This window comes from Vigna umbellata, chromosome 11, assembly GCF_029865625.1.
Source record: "Vigna umbellata cultivar VRB3 chromosome 11, Vumbellata_1.0, whole genome shotgun sequence".
In the NCBI taxonomy this organism is placed as follows: domain Eukaryota; kingdom Viridiplantae; phylum Streptophyta; class Magnoliopsida; order Fabales; family Fabaceae; genus Vigna; species Vigna umbellata.
The window spans coordinates 3307121-3319090 of NC_142175.1; positions in this window are offsets into that span (position 1 = coordinate 3307121).

Below are 11970 nucleotides of genomic sequence, written 5' to 3' on the forward strand. Positions count from 1 at the left end.
TCCTCCTCGGTAGCGGGTATTCGCGGGTACGGATAGTATAATACCCGCACCCGACCCGTTTATAAGCGGGTATTAAAATATCCGCTACCCGCGGGTTGCGGGTAGTAAATATCCGCGAGTATCAACTATCCGTTGCGGATTATATCCGCGGGCACGGATTTTTTTGTCATCCCTACATATGACAATAAAGATATGCTTTCTTGCCTCACCCATGACATCATTTTCTTAAGTTCTAATTAGCAAAGTTTTTCTTAACTTTCTTTTCATTCTCTATCCTATATCTGCTATATTTTTCTTTTCATTCTCTATCCTATATCTGCTATATTTTTCTTTTCATTCTCTATCCTATATCTGCTATATTTTTCTTTTCGTTTCTGTCATTCACCCGTAAGAATGACTATTTGGTTCACGCCAGCCTTGATAATCTAATTTCTTTTAGACTAGTCATTGTCACTAGTCTTGTTGTTCATCAATAGGCAATCCTACAGTTTTAATATATATTGTTTATTATATATGTTATAATATTTAGAAGACAAAAGCCACGTTGTTTCGATGTACCTCAATACCAACACATTTAGATGCTAAAAAATTCAAAGAATCAATGTCAGAATCATCCACTGTAGCTAGTGAAAATCAAGATTATTATAACTATTGGTAATTAAGATGTATACCCTGTAACTATTATAATTCTATTATGAAATGAAGTATTTATACTCTAAATGTTACAATTTTATTCTCTAACGATGGAAGGTAACTTATAGATACCCATTTAAATATTTTAAAGCACGAATCAAATTGATTGATAGATTATTATATTTTTTTAACAATTTTATCTCATTCACTTATCTTTATATTATTTATTTATTTTTCTATGTTTTATTTTTCAATAATTTACTTTAAATACCACTTTTTGTTTATTGCTTTCAACTACTTAATAGTTTATTTTACATATTTTTCCTATTTTTTTAATTAATTTTTTGCCTTTTCTATTTTTATTTCTAATTTTGGGCACATATTGTATACAATTTCAAATAAATTAAGTTTTAAGTGAAGCTTTTATTTATTTATTTAATAAAATTCATTATTATTAAAATAAAGTCATCTAAGAATATTTTATTTTTAAGTTTAATAAAATCGTTTAACGAAATAATATCTATCAAAAAGACTGTCTAGTATAACTCGTTAAACGTCATATATATGTCTAAACAATATCCTAAACTATAAAAAGAAGACAATATCCTAAACACAATACACTATCCTAAACAATATAGAGAACATACCATGTTAAACACAATAATACACGGACTGTGCTAAACGTTATAATAAATGCATAACATTTTAAATTCAATGTACGAATAGTACTTTTTGTTTGTTGTGTAATTTCTCTTTATCTGTGTAGATCCTTTAAGGAAAAATGTTTTATTCATATGTTTTATGCTGATCCAGAAGAACACTAAAAATAAAAAGACATTCTAGGAAGACTTCTTCAATGACTTTTGTCTAACCTCCATATTGTTGTACGTTAGAGCAATTATTACAAAAGAATGTAATTTATTATCAAAGAACGTTGTACAAACATTAATATTGCAATGTTAAAATCATTTATTAGTTTTTAATTTCTTTTATTTAATTGATTCTTCCCTAGCTCAGAGAGCTCTTCCTTCATTCCAAAACACAGCAAAATCAATCTTCTCTCATTCTCTTTTCTTCTTAGATTTATCCTTGATATTTTTTTTCTCTTCTAAAACTATTATGGGTTTATTTATACTCTTTTTAGATATCCTTGCTAGTTCTGAGATACTTAGAAATTCTGAGAAGTTTCTGTTGTATCTTGGGGGACTTGCGCAATACACTGCGGATAAGTCCTTAAGAACAGTGAAACTACATGCCTCAGGAAATACTATTTTGTCAGCTTTTCTACAACAATCTTAAGGACTTAAGGCTGACATCAACAACATGAGTTTGGATTTGTTGTTGCTCCCAAAAGGTACGTACACAAACTTGATCACACAAAAAAATTCTTAAATCTCATCCCAATGAATCTAAACCCACCTTTAAGAAAGGAAATTATTTCGTGTGCGAAAAGTCAGGCCATCATGCACCACAATGCAGGCGTAAAGTAAGAAACGACAATCCTCCTAAGGCAAATAAAGCCAATGGAGATAATATTATTGTTGCGATCGTTTCTCAAGTAAATCTAATGACCAATGTGAGCAAATGAGTGGTAGATTCTGGTGCTGCCAGACATATTTGTGCAAATAGAAGTGCCTTTACCGCTTACACTAGTGTAGGGGATGGAGAAGAACATGTCTACCTTGGAGATTCAAGGACCACTCATGTTTTAGAAGAAGGGAAATTCTTCTTAAGCTCACATCTGGAAAGACTTTGGCCTTAAGTGATGTGCTACATGTGCCATCAATCAGAGTTAATTTAATCTATGTAGCACTATTGGGAAAGGTGAGAGTTAAAGTGTTTTTTGAGTCTGACAAGATCATTATGACAAAAAAATAATGTTTTCGTGGGGAAGGGATATTGTAATCAAGGACTCTTCATATTGAATGTTTTTGAAAATATTAATGAATCAAGTTCTTCTACTTATATTGTTGACTCGTATAATATATGGCATGCTAGATTAGAACATGTGAATTCCTCGTATGTTTTGAAATTACAAGAACTAGGATTAATTAATATGCATGATAAACAGGATAGTAAGTTTGATATATGTGTAGAATCTAAAATAACAAAGAAAACATGTTATTATGTAGAACGCCAAACTGAACTGTTTGGGTTAATTCATATTGATCTAGCTGATTTGAAACAAACCATGTCTAGAGGAGGTAAAAATTGTTTTGTGACCTTTATAGATGATTATTCTATATACACCAAATTTTACTTAATCAAACATAAAGATGAAGTCTGTGATGTGTTTTTAACCTATAAAGTAGAAGTAGAAAATCAATTGAATAAGAAAATTAAGAGGATTAGATCAGATAGAGGTGGTGAGTATGTGATGTTTAATGACTTTTGTGTTAAAGAAGGAATTATTCATGAAGTGACCCCACCATATTCACCTGATTCTTATGGAGTAACTGAGAGAAAAAACAGAACTTAAGGAAATGATGAATGCTATGCTTATTAGTTTTGGTGCACCTGATAACCTTTGGGAAGAAGCCTTGCTTACTGCATGTTTTTTACAAAATAGAATACCCCATAAGAAAATCGATAAAACTCCTTATGAGTTGTGGAAAGGCTACCAACCTAACCTTAAATATCTAAGAGTGTGGAGGTGCCTAGCTAAGGTGATGTTACCCGATCCTAAGAAAAGGAAAATAGGCTCCAAAGCCTCTTATTATATGTTCTTATGTTATGCTGAACATAGTGCTACCTATAGGTTTCTAGTTCTTAAAAGTAACATACTTGAGAGAAATTCTATAATGGAGACAAAAAATGCTGAGTTTTTTGAACATGTGTTTCCCTTAAAGGTTAGTGAGATGTCTCCACCTGTTGATGATAATAATAATAGTGATACCATGAATGAGGATTTGAGAAGAAGTAAAAGACAGAGAAAGGAAACTTCCTTTGGAGATGACTTTTATACTTATCTTCTTGATAATGAACCAACAAGCTTTGTAGAAGCTACTAGTGTTCCTGATGCAAAACAGTGGGGTAAGGCCATTAGGACTGAAATTGAATCAATTCAGAAAAACAATACTTGGACTTTAGTAGATTTGCCTAAAGGAGAAAAACTTATTGGTTGTAAGTGGATCTTTAAGAAAAAGTATCACCCTGATGGATCCATAGAGAAGTATAAGGCAAGATTAGTAGCAAAAGGTTTTACTCAAAAACCCAACATAGATTACTTTGATATTTTTACTCCTCTGACTAGGATTTCCTCTATCTGAGTGTTGTTAGCTATAACAACTATCAAGTAAACTAGTGATACATCAGATGAATGTTAAAAAAACCTTTTTGAATGGTGATTTAGAGGAGGAAATTTATATGACTCAACCTAAAGGGTGTGTTGTACCTGGTCAAGAGGATAAAGTATGCAAACTTTTAAAATTCTTGTATGAGTTGAAACAAGCACCAAAACAATGACATGAAAAACTTGATAATGTTTTTCTTTGTGATGGTTTTTCACCTAATGATGCTTGATAAATATGTGTACTCTAAATCTGAAAATGGTGATTGTGTCATTATATGCTTGTATGTGGATGACATGTTAATATTTGGTACATGCAATGAGACTTGTCTCTAGAACTAAATTGTTTCTACGATCAAAATTTGAAATGAAAGACACGAGTGAAACCAATAGTGATTTTAGGTATTAAAATCACAAGGAAGGGAGATAAAATATTACTATCCCAAGAACAATACATTGAGAAACTTTTTAAGAAGTTTGGGTCTTATGAACTTAAACCAGTGAGTATCCCTTATGATGCTAATTCTAAATTAATGAAAAATACATGATGAATCTATATCTCAGACTCAGTATGCCTAGATAATTGGGAGCTTACTACACTTGATGAGCTTTTCTACACCTAATATTGCTTATGTAGTAGGTAGACTGAGTAGGTACACTCAATGTCCAAATCAGGAACAATGAGATGCATTTGTTAAGCTTATGAGATACTTAAGAAGTTCAATGGATTATGTCATTGAATAGTGGATATTTTGCTATACTAGAAGAGTATAGTGAGACTAACTGGATCTCTAATTTAGATGAGACAAAATCCTCTAGTGGTTATGGTATACCAACAAGATCTCTAATAGCCATGCAAACAATTATTACAAGATCAATAATGGAATTTGAATTTGTTGCTCTTGAGATGACTGGTAATGAGGTTGAGTGGTTGAAAAACTTCTTAGAGAACATTCCACTAGGAATGAAACCAACGCCATCGGTATCAATACATTGTGATTACCAACCGGACAATAGCTATAGCTAAAAACAAGAATTACAATGGAAAGAATAGACATATACAATTAAGACATAATTTGGTGAAGCAGCTATTAAAGAGTGGAACTATTTCCATTGATTATCTGAAGTCAAAACAGGAATCTAGCAGATCCTCTAGCAAAACCCTTGGGAAGACAAATGATATTAGAAACATCGAGGGGAATGAGACTTAAGTCCACTTCCAAGCAAACAAGTGATGATAACCCAACCTTTGTGATTAGAGATCCCATGAATAAGGTTCATATAAGTAAAAAAAGTCACTTGTTTGTTCTGATAGCACTAAATTGATATATCCATTCCTATAGTGTGTGCGAAAGTGCTAGAGACTACACTTTTGAGAGGTTAAACTTTGTCATCAAAATTCTATGTGGTGTATGATTTGTAGCATACACTTGATGAAATCACCTATATGAGTGTCGAGTGGGGTCACCTGCATGAGATCTTGGCATGATCTCTAGAGCACTCATGAATATCGTGCACGCGCATGGCCTAGTAAGCGCAATACAAGCGATAACAACAAGGATTGTGGGGGTGTTGTGATTGATAAACATCTAACACACGGTTAAGGGTCTTCAGTTCATATAACTTGTTATAGCAACTACATTGTGTGTTAAGTTTCTAAATCTAAGACTGTTGAAAGTATTTCTTGTGAGAATTATTAGAAGTAATGCTCCAATTATATATAAATGTAAGTATAGAACAATATCACTATTACAAGAGTCTAAGGCTAACACTACTTCAACTACTATCACTACTACAAAAAAATGTTTTTGACGTCTTTTATTTTCGACATTTAACGTTCAATCCAAATCCGACATCTTATTGGAAGATGTCAATTTGCATCGAATCCCCTTACCCTGAACGTCAATTTAAACGTCGGACCCCTCTTAAACTGACATCCATTTTTTTAAAAAAAGAAATTAATTTGTTTTTACAATATTACCACATTTAAAATACAGAAAACAATTCCAACACATCACAAAATTGTATATATTATGAGTTTTAAGCAATGGAGATTGGGCACTCAATGTCGCTGTCGAGATCTGTCAACAAGTGCACAAAACTACATCAAAAACCAAAATTAATAGGTGCAAACTAAATTTAATCGGTGCAAAATAAAGTTAATCGATGCAAAATAAATCAATTGGAAGAAAATCAATCAAACATACCTTGTAGTAGCAATGACAAACGCGAATAAACGAAAACTCAAACGAAAACGCGAAAGAAAGTGAGACTCGCGTTCTGAGTTTTTGGGGTTTAAAAAGGCATGTGACGTCAACCCCCCACCACCACTGACGTCTAATTGCTAAAACAATCCATTTTTGCGCGACTTTTGGGGTATTTTGGCACCTTATTGACGTCCCGGGTGTTGAAAATAGAATGGCTTAGTTCCAATACCAAGAGGGGGGTGAATTGGTGAAACACAAAAATCAGAGTCTTTTAAAAATCTTTTTCACAAAAGGATGATCTTTCAAAAGTTTCTTGAATCGCAAGGAATAAGATTTTTTAAGTGTAGCGGAAATAGTTACTACGTGAAAAGTAAAGTCAACTTAGAAAATTAAAAGTGCAGGGATAAAGAATTCAAACGCAGGTTTTTATACTGGTTCGACCAAACTGCCTACATCCAGTGTCCTTCCAATCCCAGGAAGCAAATGCACTATAATAATCAAGATTTTTACAACAAGGATGTTATAGCGACCTCCACGTCAAAATATAAAACACCTCTCTAACCCTCTAATCAAAATATAGGCATGTACAAACAAAGAACAACAGCAAGATGTCCCCTCTCCTACAGTCTTTAATCACTTTGAACAATCCTCAAAGTCCAGAACGCCACACGTTCTCTTCCTGTAGTCACAATAGGGCAGCCACAATCTTCACAAGATTGAGAGAAGAAGTTGATCACGTATCAGACACCTTAAGTGTAGGTTGATCAATCAGTCAATGCGCATAGATCTCGTCAAGTAATCACCAAAGAATGAACACCTCGGTCTTTCTTGATGGATTCTTGGAGCTTTAGCACTTTCTACCAGAGATCAATAATCTGAAACAATTCAATCAAAACGTTAGATTCACAAAAGTCTTTGTAGAAATCAAATTCACATCTATATATAGTTTTCCATAAAACTGATGCTCCTAAGTTGATTATGCTACTAATAGAGTCGATTATACTCAGACAGTTATAACAGTTAGTAGCAGTCAAACCAACTTAGCTGATTTCGCATTTAATACAGTTGACTCACAGTCAATGCTTGGTCAAAGATATAAAATATAGCTGTTAGACATCACAAGCATTAATAGAATTGCAAAAGATAACTAACTAAGTCGAGTAGCTCTCGCATACAGTCGACTTTGTAACACTTCAATGTAGTTTTGAAAAACTTTCTTTCCAAAAATACTCACAGCACACTTTGAAAAAGTTTGTGAAAGCCAGGAGTTTTAGTCGACATACTTCATAATGAAATCGACTTAAAACTGTTGTTTTGCCACATATTATAAGTTCAACTAAAGTGCATGTGGTTTTCCTTTTCTAAAACATATGTCATGCATTTATAGATAAGATCTCATGTAAAACACAGTGAATTGCAACAATGACAGAATCAACACAAACATGTTCTCAAATAATCATAAACATGAAAGCTATGAACATGTAACACATTTAACAACACATGTTGTTATTAATTATCTTGTCATCATCAAAAACCAGAAGTTCTTTGAGATTATAAGGTTTGGCCAAACCAGTGCTCTCCTTATTAACAATCTCAACACCGGGAAAGGGATCTGACATCTAATGTCTGAAAAAAGTGACCTTTCCATTCTGATTTTGTAGCTTCTGGCAGAGGATTTGACGTCTAGTTTGGGGGGTCGACGTTTATGTCATAAAAATTTTAATATTGATGCTTACAATGAGGTATTTTTGGACCTTTTTTATGTTTGTGAAGGGAGGAGCCGACGTGGGGGGCTTGTAGCATATGTCTAAAGGTAATTAAACAATGACTTTTCAGTTATGTATGCAGACCATTTGATGTCTAATCTTGGGGAAACTGACGTTTATACCTTATTTGATGTCTGACCCTAGGGAACTGACGTCTATAATGGCGTTTTATTTACAAAACTGTCACCGGTCATTTTTTATGTTGAATTTTCTTTCGTTACATGTTAAACGCGTGATGTTAAACGCCATTTTTGCACTAGTGTATAAACTATGCTAGAAATAAACTAAAACTAGACTAAAAAAATACAAAAAAATAATAAAACTAGAAATTAATGAAACAACCTATTTTATCATTTAAAGTCTAAAATAGTCTAAAAACTACCGATTAAGAGGAAATACAAATGAAAGACAATATACCTAATCTACATTAAAAATGTCTTAAAAACCTAAGACTCTCACTAACAAGTCATCATATAAGTGTCTTTAACTTTAAAATTTTCTAACACATGGGGATTCATAAACAACATTAACTTATAATTAGAAATATACTCAAAGGATTCTTCATGTTGTTCATTTATAATCAAAATAATTAGAATGTTAAGCATAAAACATGAGTTCAACATCTCAAAGGAGGACACAAGATATATAGATTTAGCTCCAACCCTTTTACTTAGTTCTTAATTATGCATCACCTTTTGTTTGGACATATATGCTCCCATGTAATAACACGATCATGGCAGTGCAAAACCGCAAAAGTACAAGCAAACAAGAAGGTAAGCTACCAAATAAAAACATCTATAAAAGTTATCATGAATCTTCAAAGGAACATAAACAAACTCATATCATATTCTAGTCCATCATCATGTGAGAATGCATGTACCATGAATCTATTTTTTTAGAAGAAAAGTTGTGGTTGGCTCGAGTACGTCTTAGAGACCATGCACTTGTCATACTAGAATATAGATTCAGGATGACGCCTAGGGTCCTACCAACCAAATAAATCAAGGCTTGGACTCTAACCAGAAACTTTAGTCCATCAAGTGTGATAAGGTGAATCCCCTTGTAGTTTCGCTACACATATTCTATTCTTGAGAGAACCACCCTACCAAGTCCACTAGTGACCTCCATCAACTAGGTATTTTCATATATGTGATCATGTACACTAGTACAAAAATAGTGTACAACGTCGAATATTTCGGGCCTTTCACGTCGAATTTGAGGCCGACAACGTATCGGGAGATGTTAAATTGATGTCAAATTTTAAAATTCAACGTAACATCGAATTTTGTCTATATATGACATTAAATTAACGTCAAATTTTGTCAATATATGACGTTAATATTTTTTTTAATTAATTGTGATCCTTTTTTACAATTCTACTAGACTTAAAAAGCAAAAAAACACTAAATTTTAGTTTTTGGTATTTTATAAAGCATGAACTATGAATGTGTAGTTAAGTATCAACAACAAACAACAATAACCAACAACAAACAAGTTCAATCAAACAACAATAACAACAACAAACAAGTTCAACCAAACAACAACAAAAACAAATAAGTTCAACAAAAAAACAACAAACAAGTTCAACAAATAAGTTCTTCAAAACGAAAATGAAAACTAACCTTCAAAAGGCGGGTTCGTTGGAATAAAGTGTCGTCACCAGTGAGAGAGAAAGCAGAATGCGGCTATGAAGGACAAGAACACGAAAATAATTGGTCAAAACAAATGAAAATCATATATAAAGTAGTTAATTAACATGCATTTGTATCAAATGAAAGAAAGATTACATGTGATGATCGTCAAACTTCGTTCGAGAAAAGTTTGAGAAGAGAAAAGGGTATCGTGCACTAAGATAAAGTGAATGAATTTTCAATCTCCCGCTCAAATTTTTATTGAATTCACTAACCTTTTGATGTTTAACGCTGGGGCATTCGACGTTCAAACATCATTCTGTAATAGATCTCTTAGGATTTTGATAACAACACTCAATTAATGCATCCAACCACTCCAATGCCCATCATATCGAAGCCCCATGCAGATTAGACGTTCTATTGATGAGCTTTGTTTCTCAACACCAAGAGGGGGGTGAATTGGTGTTTTATAAAAATACTTGCTTTTCAAATATTTTTCGCAAATAAGATGAATCTTTAAACCTTTCTTGAACAGCAAGCAATGTGTATGCAATATAACAATATGCGTATTCGAATGATGACATTATGTAATTGATTAATATAGAGAGATAGGGAGAAGAAAAATCAAACTCTGAGTTTTATATCCGTTCAACCTTAATGCCTACATCCAGTGTCCTTTCAATCAACCTTAATGCGTAACTCACTAATCTAATATAGCCAAATACAAAAAACCCTGCAGCAAGAACAATCCTCTCCTGCAATCACCCCTTTGAGAACCCTCTCAAAGTACAAGAACTCCTCGTTCTTCTTCTTGGCAACACGCACAGGGAAACAACAACACACAAATTGCGAAACTTCTCCTGATCACACATCAAGCACCTCAGTTGTGCAGAAAGATCAAATTCTTCAAATCAGTCGAGCTTGTCTCTCAAGAAATCTTCAAGAATAGTCCACCACTTCAATTTCTTGTTTCTTGGAGCGTTTGATCACCTCTGTAAAACTTTTCAGCCCAATCTAAATCAGATATGAAAATGTTAATCTCAAATTGTCTTATAGAAATACAATCAATGCGTATATATATAGTTTTAGTCAATTCAAACACAATTCAATCGATTACTCTTTTAATCTAATCGGTTACATTAAATACTTATAACAAATTTATAACCACTTAAGCTCCTTAACTGAATACGCAATTAATGAAATCGATTTTCATTTAATGCTTAGTCAACACATTTAAAAATATGATCGTTGAAACAATTATGACAAGCATGAAAGAGTTTTCAAATCAATAACAGACTTAATTGAATACATAATCCATATAATCGATTAAGCTTCAACACTTATTATTGGTGATTTAAAATAAAATAAAAAAAAGAATTAAAAAGGGGTAACTCTTTGGCTTCTGGCTGAAAAATAGTACGTCAAAGCCCCTACAAAATTCGAAGTATTATATGTGGTTTGAAAGAAAAAAGAAAAAAGAATTAAAAAGGGGTTACTTTTTGGCTTCTGGCTAACAAATAATACGTCGAAGCCCCTACAGAAATCGATATATTATTTGTTGTTTAAAAGAAAAAAGAAAAAAGAATTAAAAAGGGGTAACTCTTTGGCTTCTGGCTGAAAAATAATATGTCGAAGCCCCTTCAGAATTTGATGTACTATTGGTCGTTTAAAAGAAAAAAGAAGAAAAGAATTAAAAAGGGGTGACTCTTTGGCTTTTGGCTGATAAATATTACGTCGAAGCCCCTATAGAATTCGACGTACTATTGGTGGTTTAAAAGAAAGAAGAAAAAGAATGATGCGCTAGTTTAAATAATTACCATCATAAAACGTCGAATTGTATAGGACTTCGACGTTTTACAATTCTAAACAACATCTAATAATTGTATTTATTTACAAAAATGTTATCAGTCAGTTTTTACGTTGAATATTCAGTGGTTGGAGGTTGAACGTGTGACGTTATATGCTATTTTTGCACTAGTGGTACCAAGCAAAGTTTGCATAATCTCATTATGTTGCACCCCTAGGAAATTCATTGCCTAATGCACACCATTCATACTAGGTAATATCTCTCCCTTGAGGTAATCCACATAACAACTCCCATGAATCCTAGCTAATGATCAATTGACTTTGACAAGGCCCCCCGTCTAGATTATATTCAATCAAATAATAGTTTTGGCTAACTTTCGTCTTAGTACTACTCACCCTACTTATTCATTAGGTTTTGACCAGTCTAGTTCAATCCATGCTCTATACAGTCCATCCTAAATGCATTACATTATCCTAAATGATATAAAGAACAACCTACCTTAAACGATATAGTAAATAGACTATATTAAATAGTCTAATTTCTTAAATACGAGATACAAATAATATTTTTTTGTTTATTACGTAGTTTCTCTTCATCTATACAAATCCTATCAAAGACAAGTGTTATATTTCTATGT